The sequence below is a fragment of the Phoca vitulina genome, unplaced genomic scaffold (assembly GCF_004348235.1).
Source record: "Phoca vitulina isolate PV1807 unplaced genomic scaffold, GSC_HSeal_1.0 scaffold26, whole genome shotgun sequence".
NCBI classification, from domain to species: Eukaryota; Metazoa; Chordata; class Mammalia; order Carnivora; family Phocidae; genus Phoca; species Phoca vitulina.
The window spans coordinates 14,548,141-14,559,945 of NW_022589729.1; positions in this window are offsets into that span (position 1 = coordinate 14,548,141).

Consider the following 11,805-nt stretch of genomic DNA (forward strand, 5'->3'; position numbering starts at 1 on the left):
AAAAAGAATTCCTCATATCAGTGAGGTCATATGATACATGTCTTTCTGTGTTTGACTTATTTCAAGAGCCAACCAATTTTTGGACAGATGGTCAAAACAAGCATCTAAGACACCTTTTCATTAAAAAAAAAAAAGAACAAATAAAAAAACTCATCATCACAGCATAGATTCAAGATATTAAAAAATACTTGAAAAGATAACTTTCTTTTCAAGTCTCAGCTCACAGGTTATGTTCTATTGTCATATTAAAGCAGTGGCAGTCAACAATATGTATGATTTAAAAATCATTAATTAAAGGGTCACCTGGGTGCCTCAGTCAGTTCAGCATCTGCCTTCAGCTCAGGTCATGATCCTGGGGTTCTGGCATTGAGCCCCACATTGAGCTCCCTGCTCGGTGGGGGGTCTGCTTCTCCCTCTGCCTCTGCCCCTGCTCATGCTCTCTCTCTCTTTCTCAAATAAATAAATAAAATCTTTAAAAATAAATAAATAAAATAAAACTCATGTTACAAAAATTAAAACAAATTTACTTTTCTCAGATTTCTTTTACATTATTTCTAATATGTGTATCACACAAAACTAGGAATCTAAGAAGTTAGAAATGAGGGTGACATATACCTCATGATGCCTAATAACTTTCCCACTTTTCAAGTGAAAAATGTACAACTTCTAAAAAGTTCTTTAACTCCAAGTTTTCTTAACAAAAACAGTTATTCAAATACTAATACATTAGACGTTAGATTTGTTCCTCCAGGAAAAGTATTTGCTATTGTCCTATATTTAATATGCATTTCTACTTGTTATAATATTAGCTGCCTGATTTTCTCCATTTTTTCCCCACAGGGAAAGGATAATTAGGATGAATCTTGAAGATTAAATAAAACCTAACCAGGGGAGAAGAAAAGTGGGGACACTTCAGTGCACAGAAGAGTCTGTGAAAAAGTCAGGAAATCAGGAAAAAAAAAAAAAAACTGTTCAGTAATGGTGATTTATTTACTGTGGCTGGAAAGAATAAGAGGGAAAACTAAAAAGGTAGTTTAGGGCAGAGTTTAAGAAGAGATATAGTCCACTCCAAAGAATGTACATTTTATCTTTTATGTGGTAGGTAACCACTGAAATTTTAAGCAAAAGAGTAAGACGTAGCTGTTTTTTTGGAGTGTCTACTATGAGCCAAGCACTGTGCTAGATACACATCACTTGCTAAGTCCACACCAAAACTCTTTGAGGTAAGCACTCTTAATGTAATTTTATTTATCAACAAATATAGAAACAAAAAGTGAAAAAAAATTATCTAAGTATACATAACTAGTGAGTAGCAGAGCCAAGATTTGAATCCAGGTATGTATGTTTCAAAAGAATTTCCATTATCTCATGCTTCTTTCTGAACGTGACATGATTACTTTGTGTTTTAAAAGTTAATTCTAGATTTAGTGTAGAAGACACTTTCTTTTTTTTATTATGTTCAGTTAGCCACCATATAGTACATCATTAGTTTTTGATGTAGTGTTCAGTGATTCATTAGTTGCGTATAACACCCAGTGTTCATCATAACACGTGCCCTCCTTAATACCCAAAGGAAGCCATCATTGAGGAAGGAAAGCTAAATGTGAACCTCGTTTTACTAGCCCAACAGGAGAGATTAGGGCCTGAACTAGGGCAGCAATCAAAGCAATGGGAAGGAGAGGGTGAATAGACAAAACTTGTTTAGCAATATGCCGTGATAAATAAGAGAGAGCAATATAAGATACCTCTGGGTTGTCTAGTCCAGACCCTCAAAATCAGAGCAAATTCCTTTCTGGTTATATTTTAAACATGTTCTCCTTGAGGCCTTTAGTTACAAATGTGCATTAAATAACTTGGGAATAGAAGAGGGGAGCATTGGAGGAAGACTGAGGCATATGCTTTTAAGAAGTTCCACATGCAAAGTAAATTATGTAGTACTTTCAATAGATAACAGCTTATTCTTAATTAACCTACAAATGAAGCATTCCACATGTTTTCCCTTGAAGCTCACTTTCATCTTGGACAAAACAGAGTCATCATCCAGGCTGAGAACAAAAACCAAGAACCAAAGAGACTCAACACATTTGTAAGCAATCAATTGCTCTAAGGTTGAGAGCACCTTTCAAAGACCGGAGACAAAACCGAGGTCTAGGATTCAGGCCAAGAGACAAGCAAAGCAGTTGTCAAATACAAACAGAAGCCGCCACAGGGATCAGAGACACTAGACAACACAGAGGTTGGTGACGAAATCGATTCTGGGGCAGGAATTCTGCCTCCTTATATGGAAGGCTGGCCATTAATTTGACGGTGGGTCTACGTGACGGGTGGAATGTTCTAGTGTTCATTTCTCATCAACAGAGATAAACAAGAGGACTGGAGGCCTGCAGTTAGCTGTTCACTCTCTTGGCACATTCTTTATTTTAATCATTCTTACCTTCACTCTTCAAAATAGGTGAAGTTATTTTTACCCATTATTTCTGGATAGAGAAAAAGAAAAACAGGAATTCTGTGGCTTTCAGATATTCTCTTATTTCCCCCAAACTCTCTGTTGCTATTCTAGTCAAACATGGTGAAAAATTCGGTGGGTTTGGATTAAATCAGTAATATCCATATGTTTTCCACTTGTCTTATCTTTTATACTCTGTCTTAAAACCTTCAGCTTGCATTAGCTCTAAAACCAGATTGTATTCTAGCCTGTCTAGTGTTTTTTTTCCCCTTAAATCTGTCTGTTAATTCAGTATTTACAAATGATCCATTGTATAGGTAGAACACGTTCCCATATTAAGAATTGAATAAGATACTTCCTAGAATGTTTTTTGGCACAATTTTGACTAGAATGATTATAATTCATACTATCTATGGGGATAGTTAAAGGTGTCAAAACGGAGGGGAAGAAGCACAAAATAACCCTCACTCAGTGGTTTTTAAATTCAGAAATCTAGAAATCTATGCTCAACTATAAACTTCTAGAAGAGTCTAGATTATTGCTTCCTTAATAAATTCACCAGTTAATGACACGTGCTATATGCCAGAAGCCATACCAGTTGACAGGGAAGCAGAGATGAATAAGACAGAGTTCTCAATTACTGAGAGGCTCACAGTGCTCTTGGAAAGAAAAGAGCAAAAAAGAATTATAGTGAAATAGACTAAGCATTATAAGAGAGGGGTGGAGGCAAGGCAATTAAGATTGTGTGATAATTGACCTCCCCAGTGGCTCTCTCCAGGTCTCTGGTAAAAAGCCAAATGGGACTGGTGGCCCTTCGTCTTCCTAATGGGAGAAGTTGTATGGTGCCAACTTTCTAAAAGGTCATCAGGTGCTATCAACACCTTACATAACTCCCCTGGGCATACAAGTTACATCAAGTTTATCTCCTTTAGCAAATTTGCTCTATTATCACTAACTTATCTGGGTGCTATCTACTGCCTTCCAAAGTTCCTAATAGAAAGGCAGCCGTGAAGGCAAACTACACCTGCCTCTCCTTGAGATGCTACAAGGCTAAGATACCCTGTTGCTTCTCCTTCTTGCACCTGTGGAATTCCTGGGGTTTATCCCAGCTCAACAGAGAGGAACAGTGTGCTATGAGAACTCAAGAGATGGGAGTAGTAATTCTATGGCTCTAGAGAAATGATGGTTGCACAAGAAAATGTGGATTAAATTCAAAGTAACCCAAGCAACTTTCTGAACTGCTGTATCATTGACTAATTGCAAGCTCTATAACTCACAAATAAATGTAAATTCTGACATTATTGGGTTCCAAAAGGGCTAGAGTAAGTCTGTCCTACTAATTACTAATATTATTTACTCACATCAATATCGTTTTACTTTAGCTGTTTTTGTCCAAAAATAGTGATTTCTTTTTCTTTTCCATTTTAGGAGGTTGTGATAGAGACTGCCTACATACCCACCAATCTTACGCCCTCGCCCTGGGCATCAGCAAGACTACATTCCCCAGGTCCTCTGACAATGAGTAGCAAATATAGAACCTTCTATGAATGTCCATACAGTCAGTATTTGGCTCGGTATTTACTCCTCAGTAGCTATTTTACTTGAATTTGGTATTTTGCCTTGAATTGCAACTTGATATTTTACCTTAAATTATTAGGGCCACAAAATTGAGTTTTGTCCAGTGAGGAGAACGGATAGTCACAGTTCCAGGGCTGACAATAAAACACTCTAATTGTCTCTCTCTTCTCTGTATACACTGCTGGAAGCAAAGGACTCTGACATTGCAAAGCTACATGCAAGAATGCAAGAATCACCACACCCAGTATAGTCATGCTACCCACACCAGCATTTGTGTGAGTGAAAAATAAAAGCCTCTGAGATTTGGGGATTATTTGTTAGAGTAACAAGGGAGTTTTAGCCTGATGAATGCAAAAACACTGATATCCATATAGTATTCTCTTCGAAACACTATATATAGTGTTTTCTTCAAAAAGAAACAATTCCTTATTTCATTGCTAAAGATATTTGGAGACATCCTGGAAAAAACCAGGGCAATTTCTCTGTCACAACTCAATATTATTTCACTCCCACATTAGGCAGAGGTTATCTCTCTGACCTTGTGATTTTCTGTGAGATAGAGCTGCCTGGAACAGAGGATGTACGCTATGGATGAGAACAATATGTGAAAAGCTTATTTCAGATGTAACTTAGAATAGAAAAATGCCAAAAACAACACAAAAAGGGAGGTGAGGGCTAAGAAGCAGGAAAAGAATAAGTGATGGAAAATTTTGCAGCTGATAAAAACATTAAATGAAAATAAGTTGGCCATGCAATGTGTATTTTCCACTCACTCACTTTGACTCAGTTTAAGCTACATACCATGTTGATATAAATACTTGGAGGTTTAAATGGGCCAATCACCAAGTAAAAGTCAGAATTCCAAGAATATGCAGTGTGCAGTCCTGGAAAGCATGTCTGTGGTTAAGCTGGGATTCAGACAGGAAATGTGAATTCAGGGCATCCAGGAAAACTAGAGGGGTGAACTCACAGGGGCCAATTTTCCTGAGAGACCAAAGAAGTATCAATGAAAGAATTCATCCTAAAAGATGATGTACAAACTCGGGCTAAAAATAGTGGGAGGGGGTGGAGGAAATGGACTACTTTACGTACGGTAGGAGGCTGACACTCATATTGCCCTTTGATGCAGGTCCAAAATCTGAGGGAGAGGAGAGAGCAATAAAAGAGTAATAAACACAAAAAGGACAAATTCCCTGAACATTCTGTAAATCTTCGAGAACACATAGGAACAGGGTGTCAGTCAAGGATGGTGAAGCCCTCTTCCCATTTGGTGTTAGGATTAGAGCCCTGACATGACAGGCACACTGGATTGGGAATGAGACCACTCTAAATCGAGAAAGGTGAAGAACTGGAAAGAGCATGTGTTGCCCCAGTAGATATCACCCCCTTCATGAGCACTTATGTCAGCCTAATATTTTCTGCTGGTGTGGGGGTCTTGAAAGGATCTCTTTGAAGGGGAATAATGTCCTTTCAACCCACCCAGGTTCTGATTATTTGAGGAATAACAAAAAGATTAAGGTGGAGACCAAGATATTACTGATATAGTCAGGTCAGAGAACAGAGCTTTGGGAGAGAGCCAAATGGGTCTGCTAATTTAACCTCAGAATTAGACCAACTCGCTCCCCAGTTGCAGACACTGTCAGACAGAGGCACAATTTCTATACAATGGATGGCCTATGTGGGGAACAAATGTCCAGGTGTTTTTTCTCAATTAGGACAAGTGTGAAGAGTTAGTTCAGCTCAGAGCTCCTGGCTTATGACTGGGCCTATTAGTGTTGGAGTGTCTGCTCATAAGGAGCTGGGTTCTATCAAACCATCAAACCATAAAATCAGGTGGGCCCACAGCAATCCACTGAGAGATGGAAATGGTAAATCCAGGGCTAAACATGAGTAGGTCTTATATGTGCCCTATGGCAGTTTAGGGCTCTCTTATGACTTATGATGGAGGATGAAAAGCACCAAGTTTGTATTGGGATGGTATGTAAGTGCAGGCTAAAGATGAACTGCTACTGGAATACATTTCTTCTAAGGAGTGGGCTTAAAAGAGAGTAAAGAGGGAAAATCCTCCCAGTGGCAGAGTTTGGAGCGATGCACCTGATCATCTACTTCATGTGGAAAGAAAAGTGACCTGAGGTAGAATAGACATTGACTTATGGACAGTAGAGAATGGTTTGGCTAGTGGATTAGGGCCTAGAAGGAGAATGATTAGAAAATTGAGAATAAGAAAGTCTAGGGGAGATGCATATGGGTAGATCTACCAGAGTGTTCAAAAGCATGAAGGTTTTTGCACCACATGGTCACAATCAGCAGAGATTACTCCCCACACAAAAAGCATAAAGAATCAAGTAGACAGACTAAGTGTACCAGTTGGCCTCAGCCAGCCCATCAACAGAATAACAATGGTGGCAGAAACAGATATGCACTGGCCCAAAATAATGGACTCCCACTCATGAACGCTGATCTAATCACTGTCCTTGCCAAAGTCCAACCATCAAGAAAAAGAGACCAATACTGAGCAAATGATATTGTATCCTATCTCAAAGATGCCAACCAACCATTTCATGGCAAGTTGATCACATTGGACTCCTTTCACCCTGAAAGAAGTGATTAATCTTACTTGAATCAACATACATCATTTGGGTTATAAGTTTGTCTTTCCTGCCAAGAGGGTCTTAGCCAGCCCCACTCTAGGAGGGCTTAGATTTTTGCCTGCAGTTTTTGATTCACCAGTACAGGATCCTGTATCACATCAAACCAAGGAACGTACTTCACAGCAAAGATGGTATAGCAGTGGGCACATGGTTATGGGGTCCATGAGTCATATCACATGCCATAATACCCAGATGCGGCCAGTCTGGTGGAACAATGGAATCATCTTATGATGGCACAGTTGAGGCATCATCTTGAGATAATATCCTTTAAGGAAGTTATGTCATCTTCTAGAATAAAGAATACACTCTTAATTAATGACCATTATGTGGTACTATGCCCACAAAATGTAGAATACATGGGCCTGGGAACCAAAGGGTCAGAGAAGGAGTGGTCACATTTACTATCACTCTCAGTGACTTTGATCCCAGAAGATGAATGCTTCCATCAAGGGTCAGAACAGAGTCATATTAAATTTGAAATCACAGGCACTTATTGCTTTCCTTGAGCTCCTTGTACCAAAAACCACCACGCAAAGAAAGGAGTCACCATCTTAGCAGAGGTAATTGATCTTGATTATTAAGAAAAAAATAGGGCTGCTGTTATAGATGAAGGATAAGGAAGAATATTTGGGGTACTCAGATGATCCCATGGGACACCTCCTGACACTTGAACAGTACACGGACAAGGGCAGCAGCCCAGCCTGGGATGGGCATGGTGACCAGCGAATCAGACCACCGAACAATGAAAATCTGGATCACCCCACTGCATAAGCCACTAATACCAGCAAAAGTGCTGGCCCAGGGTGGAAGGAATCTAGAATGGGTAATAGAAGAGAAAAATAATGAGGATCAGCTGTGGCCTCTAGACCAAATGTAGTGATAGCGTTGGTGGAGTACTTCAACCCACTGACTTTCCTCTAACAAATTCTCCCCAGGGAAGAGTCCTTCCAGAACGTTATAGCAGCTGTTTATGGATACAGCTGAACATACTATATGAAGCAATCATATCTGGGTTGTGCAAGGGATGGACCTTAATAGATAAGCCCTACTGGACTGTAGGACACAATCCATCTTTGGAACTGTAGTGCTGTCTCTCCCAGCAGCTGAGTTGAGGCTACTGACAGCTCACTGATGAGTTTCTCTCCAGGAATTTCCCTTGTCCTAAGAAAGCTGCCTCACCAGGTTTACATCCCCTCTTGGGAGCAGCCTAGAGCCAATGACTAGTCAGTGCGGGGTCCAAAAATCTGGCCCCCTTGCTTCAACTAGGTCAAATATGAAGGGCTATTCCACCTCCAAAACTCTGGTTAGAATCATCTGAGAACTCTGATGTAGCTACATCATATATTTGTTTAAGATTTATAGTCCATCTACTTCCAAAAAAGGAGTTGTATCAGATTATAAAATTAGCATATTATATAAAAGAATAAATTACAATGAAATAAGGCAAAACTAAAGGATATATTTCTCATTGTTTACAACAAAATTTATTAAGGTCCTTCTTCAAATAAAGGTACTGCTGTAGCTGCTATGATCAACCAGGCACATATTATGCCATCAATATGATTACAGTTTGATCTAGCAGATGGTATGTGCATAAGCAAAATATGAAGATGAAAACCCCTCACAGTATTCATAGCTATAACATATAACACTTCTTTGATTCTAGAACAGCACTATGAGATAGAAAGAGCTGTTACTATTCCTATATTATAGATAGTAAACCAAGGTTCAGCAAGGTACAGTGATTTATCCAACTCGTGGCAGAATCACTTTCTAATTTAAATCCAATTTTTTCTTTTACAGCATTATAATAAATGTTTGTTTGGATGATGGCATCATCCATATAGATGATACATTTTCTTAGTCATCATCAAAAAGCCTCTTGGAAATGAAACATTGATTTTATATCATTTAACCATTTTGAGAATTTGCTTCATCTTGCTTGGTAACCTGCATTATTTTAAAAAATATTTTTAAAATATTCAATGTCTCTGAGTTACACTAAATACTATCTGCTAACTGAATCTTTCAAGCTTTATAACATTAGAATGACAACTTGGTTATTTGCTGACTCACACCCTAGGTATTTCCACTATTATGAAATTGCTACTTCATGGAAGGATGTTTGCTTAATAGTAATCAACTGTAAAAATAAAGAGTGCAGAATTTTATTTTCAAAAGATTAGATTCTACGTGTAGGTTTTTGACAAAGAACCCTGAAGTGGCCGGTGAATCATCAAATGGAGAAAGTTCACTTGACTTCCCAAAAGAAGGAAAAGGAACAGAAAAGAAGGAAAGAAAAGAAACAGCAAGAGGATTGCTTATTCTGGAACTGAACTAAGGAGAGATAAAAAGGTATTTATCTGAGGTAAGGAGAGTTACCAGAGAGAGTAGCTGACCAGTGGGTCACTGTTGACAGGGAGATGAGACTACTTCCCTTGAATAATTGAGGGCACTTACTTGGAAGACAGGCTAAGAATCAGAACTGGAGAGTCAATGCAAAGAGGCAAAAAAAAAAAAAAAAAAGATATTAAAACTACTGCTGAGCAGGACAGAGAACTAGACCCAGATTGTGGGAAACACCAGAAAGCCAGAAAGGGGACACATGATGAGTTTTGTGAAGTGCTATCTCCTACCCAGGAGCCATCTTGAGATGTAAAGTTACAGACACAGAGCACTTCAAGCTTCCTTCTAACTCATTAGTCAGCGCTTTGTGGCAAAGTTTGTCAAAGTCTAGAACTTTTTTTACTAGTATGCCACTATTTGTAGTAACTATTGGTAATAGCAGCAATTGTCTGGTTGACTTGGTTTATCCAATCTTTTCCTTATAAAAAGCCATTTGTATTTGCAACATACTCCAAATGGTCCATCTGCTAGTCTTCTAGCTACCTGGATATTTCATTTCAGCCCAAAAAGATAATAAAATATCTCATTAATAAACCTTACAATTTCTTACCATGTACTTTTATTTCCTTAATAAACTTTATTAATGTGCCAAATTCAATATTAGTCCCAGAATATTGTGTTAGGGGATTTGGGGGTAGCCCAAATTCATATAGAATAACTTCACTCTCTCTATTTGCCAACCAAATCTTACCATTCCCTCAAAATCCAGCTATAACATCTTTCCAATAAAGCCTTATTGGAACAATAAATATTGCAGTTATCTTCTGAATTCCTATATTGCTTTCCACCCCCCAGCTTCTCTAGGCAATTAACTCTACAGGGACTTATTTCATGTCCCTTCTATTCTTAACTTAAGCTGGTATTTTTTCTGAGTTTCTATCTACTATGGAAGGTCCTAGAAGGAAAGGTCCGTGTGTTAATTTTTTTTTTTAATCTCCTAAGCACGTAGCATAAATTTTCAATAATAACTGCTTATAACTATATTTTACTTTGAAAATATTCTTGAGAAATCCTAGTTGTTTAATTGATATACCCAACCTTGCAGGGTAAAAATAAGGAAACATTTATAAAAGTAATTGTGAACTGTTGTCTTTTTTAAAAAAAAAAGGAAAGGAAAAATTATAATTGTGGTGGAGAACATTGGATGTTCAGCTGAATCTTTTCTCTCTTCCTGGGCAGTCAGATATGCCATGCTCACTTCTCAAAGGAGGCTGTGAGTGGAGGTGATGTGTTCCACTGATACCCAAGGCCATAAGGCAGTGGGCGGGCCACCTCCACACTTTATTCCACTTCCTGCTAGCTGGGACTTAGATGCACACCCACCCAGCTTTAAGTATGCAGATGATGACAACGCCTCAGAGGAGGGCAGAGCTACCCTTGTAGCTTGGGTCCCTGAATGACTTTGGGAAGTAGGAGATATCTACCTGCCCTATTACTTGAGGGAGATGTTTCACCATTGCCTTTGGATTCTCTTTGTTATAACCTTTCACGTAGCTAACACTGTAATATATTTATTATTATGGTATTTAAATGTCAGGTGAACAATGATATTTAAGTTCTTGGGCCTTCAGGTGGGGCATGGGGTGGTTAAAGTCCCAGAGCGGCCCTAGCACCCTTGAGAATGGATATCTTCAAGCATTTACCACAGTGATATGGACAAGTTTTATCTTTTTTTAAAGATGTGCACAATGATGTGATGCGGTTAAAAAGGTATTAACTTAGAGTTTTCTGAACATGTCCCCAAAATTATTAAGCTTCTTCTTTAAAACGACTCTCCCTTTTTATACTTTATATTCCTACCTCATCCACCATCCTCAGTGACCCACATGTGGCCTCATGCCAGACAGTGTAGATATTAAAACAAACAAAAATACTAGCTGAAAGTTATTTCCCCCTTTTATCTTCATCCTTGTTTTGATTTTTTTTTTCTCTTTTCTGTTAGCTATAAGCAAAGGACAGATTTTTCTTTCACTAAAATTGGAAATTAGAAGACTCTCCACCACTCATTTCCTTTTCCAACAAGCTCCGTGGAAACTACCAAAGGGAGATTTTTGTGACTCCTCCTGTGGTCAGGATTCAGGCCCTTCCTTTCACATTCTTCCTGCTTTTTATGGTTCAGAGCCTTTTTCTGTCGCCTGTGGTTTCTGTTTCTATCCCTGGGTATTTGTTCATCAAGTTTCTGAGGTGGGATGGTGTTATATTTCCACTAGGTTCTCTTTCAAAAATGAATCTTCTTGGCCTGAATTACTTTACTTTTCCATTTGTAAAAATGAACCCATGTCCCAGCCTCTATAACATAATTATAACAGAAAAAATTTCCTATTACAGCAGTTCAAATTTATTCCAGGAAAATACCTGACTAAAATAACTACTCACATGCCCCAAAAGCTAAATCCATGCTTTTAGATGTATCATAAAAGAGATGTCACTGGGACGCCTGGGTGGCTCAGTCAGTTGAGCATCCGACTCTTGGGTTCAGCTCAGGTCATGATCTCATGGGTCATGGGATCAATCCCAGCATCCCATCTGGCTCCACGCTCAGCAGAGCATCTGCTTGGGGATTCTCTCCCTCTGCCCCTCTCAACCACTCACTCTTTTTCTCTCTCTCTCTCAAATAGATAAATAAAATCTGAAAGGAAGGAAGGAAGGAAGGAAGGAAGGAAGGAAGGAAGGAAGGAAGAAAGAAAGAAAGAAAGAAAGAAAGAAAGAAAGAAAGAAAGAAAG